At 32.7% G+C, this 11,687-nt stretch overlaps 1 pseudogene; it reads left to right on the forward strand.

The window, feature by feature from the left end:
• The first annotated feature begins 479 nt into the window (after positions 1–479).
• On the forward strand, positions 480–1,760 carry LOC132723171 (uncharacterized; annotated as a pseudogene).
• The last annotated feature ends 9,927 nt before the right edge of the window (positions 1,761–11,687 follow it).

Below are 11,687 nucleotides of genomic sequence, written 5' to 3' on the forward strand. Positions count from 1 at the left end.
ATTGATTGAAGAGCCTCAGGTTGAATTCACAATGTTTGAAAAAGGCAGCAAAAGAGGTAAGCCTTTTCTAGTGGCATCTGATGGGTATAAGTACTATGCAAAGAAAAGAGGAAAGAACTCAGTTTTGTGGTTTTGTTCAAGCCAGAGTGTTACATGCAAGTGCTATACCAGTGTGGTGCAGAAGGGAAGTGATTTTCTTAGGGGTAATAACTCTCAACAGCATGGGCCTGAGCCTTCTCTTAAAGACAGGTTTAGGGGTTCTGTCAAAGTGCGTAAGGAAGCTAGAGAACAACCTTTCAAAAGTACAATTGGGATAAGTAAGAATGTGCAAAAGGAGTATATTCAATCCAACCAACCTGGTGTTCCAATCGCCAACAGCCTAGCCAGACAAGCCAACCGGTAAAGAGAAAAATTTCGCCCAGCTGAACCTAAAGACCTAGACTTTGTGGTTGATATGGACTTCCTTTAGTGTCCAGACTTTTTGGTGGCTAATATAAAGAATGGAACAGCGCGCCACTTAGTGTTTGCTACTAAGGAACAACAAGACCTACTCAGCACATGCAAGCGCTGGCTTATGGATGGAACTTTCCGTGTTGTTGGGGATCCCTTCACTTCAGGTCAACTTGAATCCGTCCATGGTTTTGTGAAGAATAACGAGGGTTTGGAAAAGCAAGTTCCAATGGCTTTCATTCTCATGTCGAGGAGAAGAACAGAAGACTATGTGAAAGTGCTGACGTCTCTAAAGCAGTCACTTGAACAAGTCAGTTGAAAGCTTTGTGATGGATTTTGAGCAAGGTAAGCAAATTAAACCTTCTTGTTATGTTTCAAATGCCATTGACAAACTATTTGAAAAACTTATAAATATATCAATATGAGTCTTTATCAGCTTCCTCATTGAAAAATGGAAAGTAAATCTATGAATACATATAAATTAATAATTTATAAAATATCGTGTATTAAAATATGTGTTATTATTTGATTACAAATAAAGTTTACAAGTCATTTAACAATTTATATAAGTTTGTATATTTATACACATTTTTTTCAGCTGCCTGGTTAGCAGTAAGACAGGTATTTCCTGGTGCCACAGTGAAGTGGGACTGAAGCCAGCATACTCTCGCCGGGCTACCATCTACAACTACATCCGTCAGCTTCTGGGACTTCCATTTCTCCCATACACACATATTGAGCCAGCATTCCAAGAATTGTCATCAAGAGCAAACAGTGAACCATTACATGACCTCATCTCCTATATGGAACATCAGTGGATGAACCACCCAATCTTCACCATTGATTCATGGTCTGTGTATGGTCTTACCATCCGCACCAACAACGATTGTGAAGGTAATTATTTTGTGAAAATATTTTTACAATAAAGTTCTACATAAATAAATAAATGCACTTGACACACACGAGTTTAAAAATAACTAGCATTAATTCAAAAAACAAAATGTTCTGATGAGAATTATTTTAATGATTGAACATTGTCGACTTGCATATAAATAGTGTGGAATACTGTATAATGTAAACATTTACTTAATGTTTCCATGGTATAATATTTTCAGGGTGGCACAACAAATTGAACCAAAAGGCTGGGGGCTTGAGCTTGTCATTTTACAGACTGGTACCTGTCTTACAGTATGAGGCTGAAGAAGTGTGATATGAGTTGCGTCACCTTAGAGATGGTATTTCTAGGCGTCGTGTTCGTCCAGCAGCACGCAAGATTGAGGAAAAGATAAGGGAGCTTTGGAAGAACTATTCTGCAGGGAATATTCAGACCAGTGAATTGCTTAAAGGCTGTGCCTCGGCATATGGTCCTCAATGTGAAGAATTAACATTTCAGGTTGAAATAATGTGAAGTGATGAGTAAAAACTATTAAGAGGAGTGACATGAAGTTAATGTGGCTTTCTGTAAAAACTATTAAGAGGAGTGCTTGAAGTTAATGTGGCTTTCTGTGACTGTTTAATATAACATACATTGTTTTTTGTATTAGAATTAAATTATCTTTTTTAATAATTTTGATATAATTTACATTTTTTGTAATATGATCATCAATGAGCTTTAAAATGAAAAATTTTTAATTCATGAAATTAATAACACTTAAAGCATAAATTCGAGTTAATTTTTGATTTCATATTTATTCTATTTCAATTATATTACCTTTTATTCATATAAATAAAAAAGTCTAACTTAATTAACATATTTTAATTTCCTTGTTATTTATTTCAATAAATTTTTTTAAAACTTCATTAATTCTTTACTCCAAGTCATATTTTTGTGATTGAAAATATTTAGGATCTCAGAAGAAATATCCAACAGAGCTGATTTGAACTTGGTATTATATATTGTTTCATGTTAATGACTACATGTTCTTTCAGAAATTTTGTATAAAAAGTAAATGTGATTGCATACCAGTTGTGCTTATTTGTTTTCTAAAATTTGTTAACACCCTATGTGCTATTTAAACAAATTAATGAATATCAATAGACATTAATTAACATAATTACAGGTGTATATCAGTCAATGTCCAATAATTAATCACCCACAATGAAGGTGTTGATAAGATTAAAATACTTTAAAAGGGTGTGAAATTTACATGCACTAAATTCAGATAAACAAAACATTAAAAACACTTAATTATCAAACACATTATTTTAATAATATTCATTAAGAAATATAATTAGATTAAGTCAAAACAAAAAAAGATAACTTATAAGATAAAAATTGGGAGAGAACTGTCTGCATATTTCAATTTTGGGAGAGAATCGTCAGGGGAGGAAACGGTTAGGGAGAGAACCGTCAGGAGAATTATCATTATCAAATTCATCATTATCAGTGCTACTGTCAAAATCACAAAACTGTTCAGCTTCTTCATTTTGACATGAAAAATGTCATCTTCAAGATTTGAAGGAAATAATTTTGCGTAATTGAATATGCCAGCCTGAATTGAAGTTCTTCTTTTCAAAATATTTCCAAAAAGCTGTTGATTTACAAAGTTAATCTTTTCAATTTTTTCTTACTTTCTTATCTTTCACTGAATTTTCTTTTTTTGTATCAACTTCTTGTACTTTTGTTTATATTCACAATAATGAATTTTACGTCTAACAGTTTATTTACAGTTGTTAAAATCCTTAAATGCTCTAGAAAACTGTTTCTAGCGCTAAGATATTCTCCATCAAACCACGTTTTTAACAGAAGGCGAATCTATAAATTTTTTGTTTGTAATTCCTAATAACTAATAACTTTCTTTATTCTATTATTGTTCTAAGTTTGGCATGTGGTTTGGCTCTGACTGACTGATGATTACATTGTAAAACACTTTTTACTTAACAAATTGCATTATGGCAAAATACAGAAATATCGAATTTCTTGATATTCTCCTTTACAAATGGATAAAAAAAGCACTAGAACGCCATACAAAAAATTGTATCTGGGACAAAGGTACAGATTGTAATTTTGTGAGAATTGGCTTTTAAATATATATAACAGAGGAACCCACTAAAACATGCCTTAAAAGGATTCGTTCCTTTGCTAATCCTCTGGATGGCAGAAGGGAAATTTTTAGGATATCGACAGGTACAGCCGCCAGATGTCGGAAAACTATTAACTCCGGAAATCGAAAGTTCGGGCCGACTGTCCGATAGTTTTTTTCAAAGGCAATGACGACTAATACAGACGAATTCCTCCATTACTGCAAGCGAAAGTACTCTTCTTTGAAATCGCATTATGTAAAAATTATTTTCATTGGTCGATATCGTAAAATAAACCAATGGCTGATAGACGAACAATCGCCGTTTACAGAACACAATTACAAATGGAGTGCAGGAAGTTTTTTGAAGGCGCCTTGCCTGGAAAAAAAAGAAAATTAGCGTCATCAGAAAGAAGCGAAAAGAAAACAGGGTATAAAAACACAGGCCACATAGAAGATTTAACGTGAAAAGGAAGAAGGGCGAGAATGATTAATTTATGACGATGTAAAAAAAAGGGAAATGCGCTTTGCCTCCTGTATACATTTCTGTGACAGTGCCAGTAAAAATGTTGAAAAACACGAAAAAATAAAGAATAACACTGGATGTTCAAATATTTGCGCTACAGCTGTCGAAGATCATGAAATATCAGCTATTCACAAAAAGCACACAAGACAGAAAACTTCGATTGAGAAAATTCACTCAGTTGCTGGAAAGACATTACAAAAAATAAAGTCTGATTAAAGAGAAAGGTTTCATGGAATGGCACGGAAGTGTCACATTGAAGGTTCCATGACAACCGCCGTATGAACACATCTGCGGATGTTTCTAAATTCAAAATTTTACTATTTCATGTTTAAATGTTGAATTCTGCTTAAGCCGGTGCTAGGGGGCGTGGACGGTAACTTGCACTTTCCAGTACCGTCCATGAACAGGCTCAATCAAATATGATAAACAAAAGATCAACAAGGAAAGGCGGCGTTCAATGAACGCAACCCCCACATGACCCAGCAACAAGAACCAATGGCAAGGAGCCCAGGGGGACCCCAAACAAAAACAGGACAGCAAACCGAGCCTGCAACATTTTCAATTTTGCCGTGTTGGGCTTTCTTTAGGGATTCTGTATTTATCTATTTTAAATACGTAAAGAGAAAGGTTAAAATACGTAAAGAGAAATGTACATACTATTGCAAAAAGAAAATCGTCAGACTATGTTTGGCTATGGGAAATTGGCAAGGCAAAACAAACAACAACAACAACAAAAAACAAAAAAACAAAAACAAAACAAACAAAAACAAACAAGATATTGGCACAGCATACATTTATGATACTACAGTTTTTCCACCTCATACCTAAGACTGAAGGCAGAGCACCATATAACTTGATGCATATAACAATTCTTTTTTCATTTATGATGGACGGAAACACAGACATTTCCGGAGACCAGCAAGAAACGATATAAGTGCTATTAAAGGTGTTGTGACTGAAAGGTTTTTAAATATAAGTTCTCCAAATCAGCAAAATTCCAGGACCTCTTTGACCATGTTATGGATGTATTCAATGACAACAACATTAATGAAACAGAAAGTAAGTCTATTCTCATCAATATTAAAAACTTCTTATTTTTCTAACTTTCCTTGTTGGTCTTGTTTATCATATTCTAGCATGTATCATTCTTACAAAAATCAATTATATGTACATTTTGTAAAGTATATATATAATTTTGTTATTTATTTTTCAGAAAAGCTTATTTTCATGGGTAGTGATGCAGCTTAAAACATAAATGGAATTCGAATTGGGCTCGATAATGAGAAAGACTCGGAGATGGTCAATATAAATCGTTTCTGTCATCGGCTGGAACTTGCCTATAGGGATGTTGAAAAGAAAGTGAAACTGTATGACAAATTGATGACACTTCTGGTCTAAATTACTTCTACAAGGAAACCTACAAGAACAAACAGGGACTTAAACTATCAATGGAATCAGTAAGAAAAGGGGTATATTCAACTTAAGACACTGGTACACAATGGTAGCAATTGGTGCTTTCTTGAAAACATATAATGTTTTTGAAGCTCACCTGTCAACAGCAAGCCACGGGAATCCCAAATGAGAAGGTCTATGTAAACTTATTGTTTACAAGCAACTGGTGGCCTTCATATTATTCATGCATGTAAGTATATGAGCACAAATTTCAGATATTGTGAGAAGCAGAAAAATGATTTAATAGATTACGTGGTTTGTGGTATAATTCAATCAAGCAATTAAGGTTATAGAGATATTAATCAATTTAGACATAAAATGAATTTGTCAGACCAATCTGTTTTCATATTATAGAATGAATGATAAACTGCCAACCACAACAGATGATATACAACTTAAACATTTGCAAACAACAGTAAATTCCTAGATGATATCCAACCTACTCAACTATTTATTACAACATATGACATATACGATAATTCATGCAGTTTTATGTTTGATGACATTCATGTTTTGGCTGTCATAAATCTTTTTTTTTTTTTTGATTTTTAGAAAAAGGATACATTTCAATAATTTTTACTTCTGCAGCACATACATAAACGAATGTGGCTTACCCCCCCCCGTATGAAAACATCTGCGGATGTTTTTAGATTCAAAATTTTTCCATTTCATGTTTAAATGTTGAATTCTGCTTAAGCCGGTGCTATGGGGCGTGGACGGTAACTTTCACTTTCCAGTACCGTCCATGAACAGGCTCAATAAAACCGAGCCTGCAACATCTTCAATTTTGCCGTGTTGGACTTATCTATTTTACTATGAGTTTTACTGATTAGAATATATGTTTGTCACAAATGATACTATTTTTGTAAGTGACTGTTTTTACAGTTTTTGCAAAAGCGATTGCCAGACCTATTTCCAAACTTGTTTGGGATATCTAGAAAATAACACCTATATGTGACTGTATTATATGACAAATAATCAATGCTTATAAGAATCAGTTTCAGGAAAGAAAAATGCCTATAAAAATTAAGTTTGTTTGTTTGTTTGTTTGGATTTTACGGCACGTCAACACATAAATGGCCATATCGTGCCGAATGCTAAAATAGGCTTAAACTATTATGTAAAACGTTGTAAATAAAAAAAGAAGAGCCAATCAGATCTTTGAATACAAGTTTATCTCTTTCAAATAATCGATGATGTTTTTTGATGGAATTGTATTAAAGAGTTCTTTGAGTGAGTTTACATTTTAAAATCTGTTACGGGCTTGTGAAAAATCATGACATTCCAAGAAAATGCTTGACAGTAAAATTTTCATTACAGCCAACACAGAAAGGGGCATTGTCATTGGTGAGGAGATAAGAATGGGTAACTTTAGTGTGTCCAATTCGGCATCGAAGAAGAACTGTTTGATCATGGCGGTTTGACAAAGACAGAGATGGTGACACATCAAGAGATGGGTTTATATCATGAAGTTTATTAAAGACGGCATTGTCCCAATTTGCTTTCCATTCAGATGAAACGAGTTTATTTATAGCCGTTCTAAAATCACAAGCAGGTAACAATAAGTTAGTTTTTTGAAAATTTAAAGCTTGTTTCGCTAAAGTATCTACTTTTTCATTTCCTCGTATACCTACATGACTTGGAATCCAATATAATTTAACAGATTTTATTTTAAGTATATCATGAAATTGCAAAAGAAGTTTCTTTATTATGATATTGTCAGATTTTTTTTATTTTTAATGGATATTAAAACAGAAAGCGAGTCAGAAAATATCACAAATTTATCATGGGTATGCTGTTCTATGTATGACAATGCTAAATCCATAGCTTTTGCTTCAGCGGTAAAAATTGATGCGTTATCTGGTAACCTCATACTAGATGTAAAATCATTTTCATACACAGCCGCACCTACTTTGCAACCTTCCTTTTGAACCGTCCGTATAAATATGTATAAAATTTTCATGTTCTTCCTTAATTGCTAGAAACTTTCTCTTTGAAATGTTTCATGTGAATTTGATGTCTTTTTTATATTTGACAGGTTAATATTTATTTCCGGGGAATTATAAGTCCAAGGTGGAACATCCTCATCGTCATTTTGAAGGATACTGACAGGATTAATTTTAAGTTTATCTAAATCATCTTTTAAACGAAGGCCTTATGGTTTAATTTCCTTTGGTTTGTTAACAAATCTTTCAATATAATTTGGTTTGACAACAATATTTTTGGCTGGATTTTTGCTATTTGATGAAATTCTAGTTGCATATTGAAGTGATAGCTTTTTTCGACGAAGTTGAAGCGATGGTTCGCCAGCTTCCGCATATAGACTTTCTACAGGTGAGGTGCGAAATGCACCTAAAGCTAAGCGTAAACCCTGATGATGTATGGTATCTAGCATTTGAAGATATGATTTTCTTGCAGACCCATATACAACAGAACCATAATCTAATTTTGATCGGATAAGACTTCTGTATAATTTCAGTAATGTGGAAGAATTTGATCCCCAATTTGTACTTGATAAAACCTTAAGTAAATTTAAAGCTTTAAGGCATTTAGTTTTCAAATGTTTAATATGTGGTATAAAAGAAAGTTTTTTGTCAAATTTAATTCCTAAAAACTTAGCTTCATCAACTACTGGAATTTTAGAACCAGATATGTAAAGTTCAGTGTCATTATGGTGTTTCCGCAATCGACAAAAATGAACACATTGAGTTTTTGACTTTGAAAATTTAAAACCATTTTCTATTGCCCACTTTTGGATTTTATCTAAATTTTGTTGAAGTTGCCTTTCAATTGTTCTCATACTTTTCGATCGATAGCAGAAAAGAACATCATCTACATATAGAGAACAATCTATGCCTGGTGTAAGAGCGCTAGCAATATTGTTTATTTTAAGGCCAAAAAGTGTAACAGAAAGTATGCTTCCTTGAGGAACACCTTGTTCTTGTTGGTGATCCTCAGAAAAAGTTGAACCAAGTCTTACTTTAAAGTGCCTATCGTTTAAAAATCCAGAAATGAAAAGAGTAAGTCTGCCTTTAAGTCCAGCATACTTTAGATCTTTTAGGATATCATATTTCCAAGTAGTATCGTAAGCCTTCTCAAGATCAAAGAAAATTGATACCAGGTGTTGTTTATTTACAAAGGCTTCTCTAATAAAAGTTTCAAGTCGTACAAGATGATCGTTTTTTACTTCGCTTGTTTACGAGAACCTGACTTGAAAATTTTGTAATAATTCCATTATTTTCTAGATACCAAACTAACCGATTATTTATCATTTCTCTCGAATGTTTTGCAGAGGCAACTTGTCAGTGAAATTGGGCGATAATTTTTAGGGTCAGTTGAATCTTTTTCCAGGTTTAGGGATAGGAATACCAACGCATTTTTCCAAGTGTTAGGAAATTCACCGGAAACCCAAATTCTGTTAAAAATTTCAAAGAAGCAAGTCAAAGAGATTGGGGCGGTAGATGTTTAAGAAACTGGTAGTAAATTTCGTCCGGGCCTGCAGCACTGTCTTTTGCAGTTTTAATTGAATAAATTAAGTCGTCAAAATAGAGAAAAGGGAATTATAGTCTTTCGTCATTTTTTCTTGAAGTAAAATTAATATGTTCTTTCTCAGCTTTACAATTTGTGTTGTTGAAATTCATTTGAAAAATTGTTTTGAAGAAGAGTTCTTTTCAAAATGTTTTAGCCAAAGTTTCTGCAATATTCCGTTTTTTGTTTTGGCATATTGGCCATCACCAGTTTTTAAGTGAACAATTGGACTCTTTTTTATACTTACCACTTATTTTCCGTACTGCATCCCAGACTTTCTTAATAGGAGTATTTGAAATTAATATTTGAAACATATGATTGCCAGGATTTGCGTTTAGACAAACGAATTGATCTTCTAGCTTTAGCTCTAAAATATTCTATAATTTTCCAAGGTTTTCTGTTGTAGGGCGATGTTCAAACTTTTTAGTGAAGCTTTACGTATGCGAACAGGCTTTTTTTTACATTCATCGTTAAACCATGGCTTTTTTGATTTTTGTTACTATTATTTTTTTGTTAATGGAACAACTTTGCAGGCAATAGTATGTAATGCTGAAGAAAACGTTTCAGCTATATCAGCAGAAGTGAAATTAAATTCATTTTTTGTTAGATCAATGAACAGAGCCTAGAAAATGTTTCCCAATCTGCTTTTTTTAAATTAAAAAAAATGACGTCTTTTCATCTGGTATAGAGTCATTTGATGTAAGTAAAAATGGAAAATGATCACTGCCGTACTGGTCATTCTAACACTTTCCAATCGAAGTCCAAGAATATATCAGAGTGGACAATCGAGAGGTCGATGCAAGAAAACGTACCTGTAACTGGATGTAAATATGTAGGTGACCGATTGTTTAATAAACAAAGCTGAAAGTAATCTATCAATTTTTCATTTATATAACCCTTGTTATTTGTAAAATTAAGTGTGTTTCATAAAAATAACAGATTGGATTTAAAGGACTTAAGAAAATAGCTAAATACAGAATCCCTAAAGAAATCCCAACACGGCAAAATTGAATCCTAATTGTTCAATTAAATGTCCCCTTGTTGCATAACAAGGGATTCCCTGATATTCAACTTATTGCAATTACGAACTTTAAAAACAAACTTTATGTAACGGTAATAGCGTTTATAATTGGAGATATTCTATTGATTGATATGATGATCTATTAGGACTTTGGTTACTTACCGATACGAATATTGTAAATTTAAGTTTACAACAGCTTTAATCTTACCATCTTACCAACTATTTCAGTGGGAACAAATTAGGTTCTATATTCAGTGGCAGTTCAACTATATAAGTAATTATTTAAATAGTTTTAAATAACCATAAATCGTAACAGCTTTCAAACAAGAATTACAAATATCAATAATTTGTTTACTTTCCTTTTTTGCAGTCACAAGATGCCATTGTTAAAATTTATTGTGTGGTCAAAAGTTTCATTTCTTAGTTTCGAATTTTTTATTCAATATTCTGTAAATGCCATCAAAATGAATATATTAGACATTCAAAGGAACAAAACTTTTCTCAATATAAAGAATAAAATGATGGTTTCCTAACTTGACCCGCGTGGGTCAGGTTAGAGCTCTAGCATTTCAAATAGTTGTCAAAGTGAACTTTGGAAACGTTAAAGAACATGTCAAATGAATGACTTAGGCTTGTTTCAATCCATACCATATCCACAATATCTGTTATTGTAACTTCAAGGGATTGTTCTCGTCACCTGACTTGTTTTTAAACTATTTAGTGATTCTATTTGAGTCTGAATTTTGTTCAACATATATAGAAATATTTACGCTTCAAACCAAAAATAAAATGAATTAAAACAGAAATTCATGCTGAAACTTCAAGAAAAGTCATTTTAGCCTGATTTGAGTACAAAAGATCATTTAAATAGTTTTGTCATTATTTGCCTGAATATCCCTTTAAGTACAAATATATTTCTTATCGACTATCTTAATTTGGATATCTCAACATGACGTTTCTGAGTTCATCGCTGTACTTTTATTCTGTACAGCATCTGTTTCTTTTTTTACTAAAAAGGGTAGAGGAGGTTAAAAGGACAAAAGTAGTTCTCAAACTATTTTACCAGTGTTTCTGAATTACACACTTCAATGTTCATTGTATCATACGATTGATTCATTGATTATTGTAGACCTATGACCTGGCGATGCAACTTGACAGTAGTGTATCTATATAAAACACCTGACAAATTGTTGTACTTTACGGCAGTTGTTTGGATAAACTTATATGGATGAAAAAAAAAGTTTCTAGAAACAAGCCAACAGTAACAATCAATGTTCTAAAACAAATCAAACACTACGATTAAGCGTTTTCATTCTTACATCTAAAACATATACAATTAACATAACGGAAACTAAATTTTGGAAAAGTAGTCAAAAGATTTATCATAGTTGCTAATGTTAACGCGCATGCGCAGTTACACAGATTGTTACAACCAGTTTTGCAATAATTTAATCGCAAAACCTGTTGCGTTGACATAATTTTATTGCAATTTTATCAAAACCGATTTTGCAATAAACAACGAGTTTTGCAATAAATATTTTTATGTCGGACTTTATTGAGAACAAGAATTGGTAACAGAGTTACCAACGTCCCCCGCCTCGCGGCAGTTTTATATTGAAGCATAAAATTGTCTTATTTCAAAAGCTTGAGGTATGGATTTCAGGACTTTTTCAGTTTCGAAAAATTATGT

The sequence above is a fragment of the Ruditapes philippinarum genome, unplaced genomic scaffold, assembly GCF_026571515.1.
Source record: "Ruditapes philippinarum isolate M1 unplaced genomic scaffold, ASM2657151v2 ctg10018_1_1_1_1, whole genome shotgun sequence".
Lineage (NCBI taxonomy): Eukaryota > Metazoa > Mollusca > Bivalvia > Venerida > Veneridae > Ruditapes > Ruditapes philippinarum.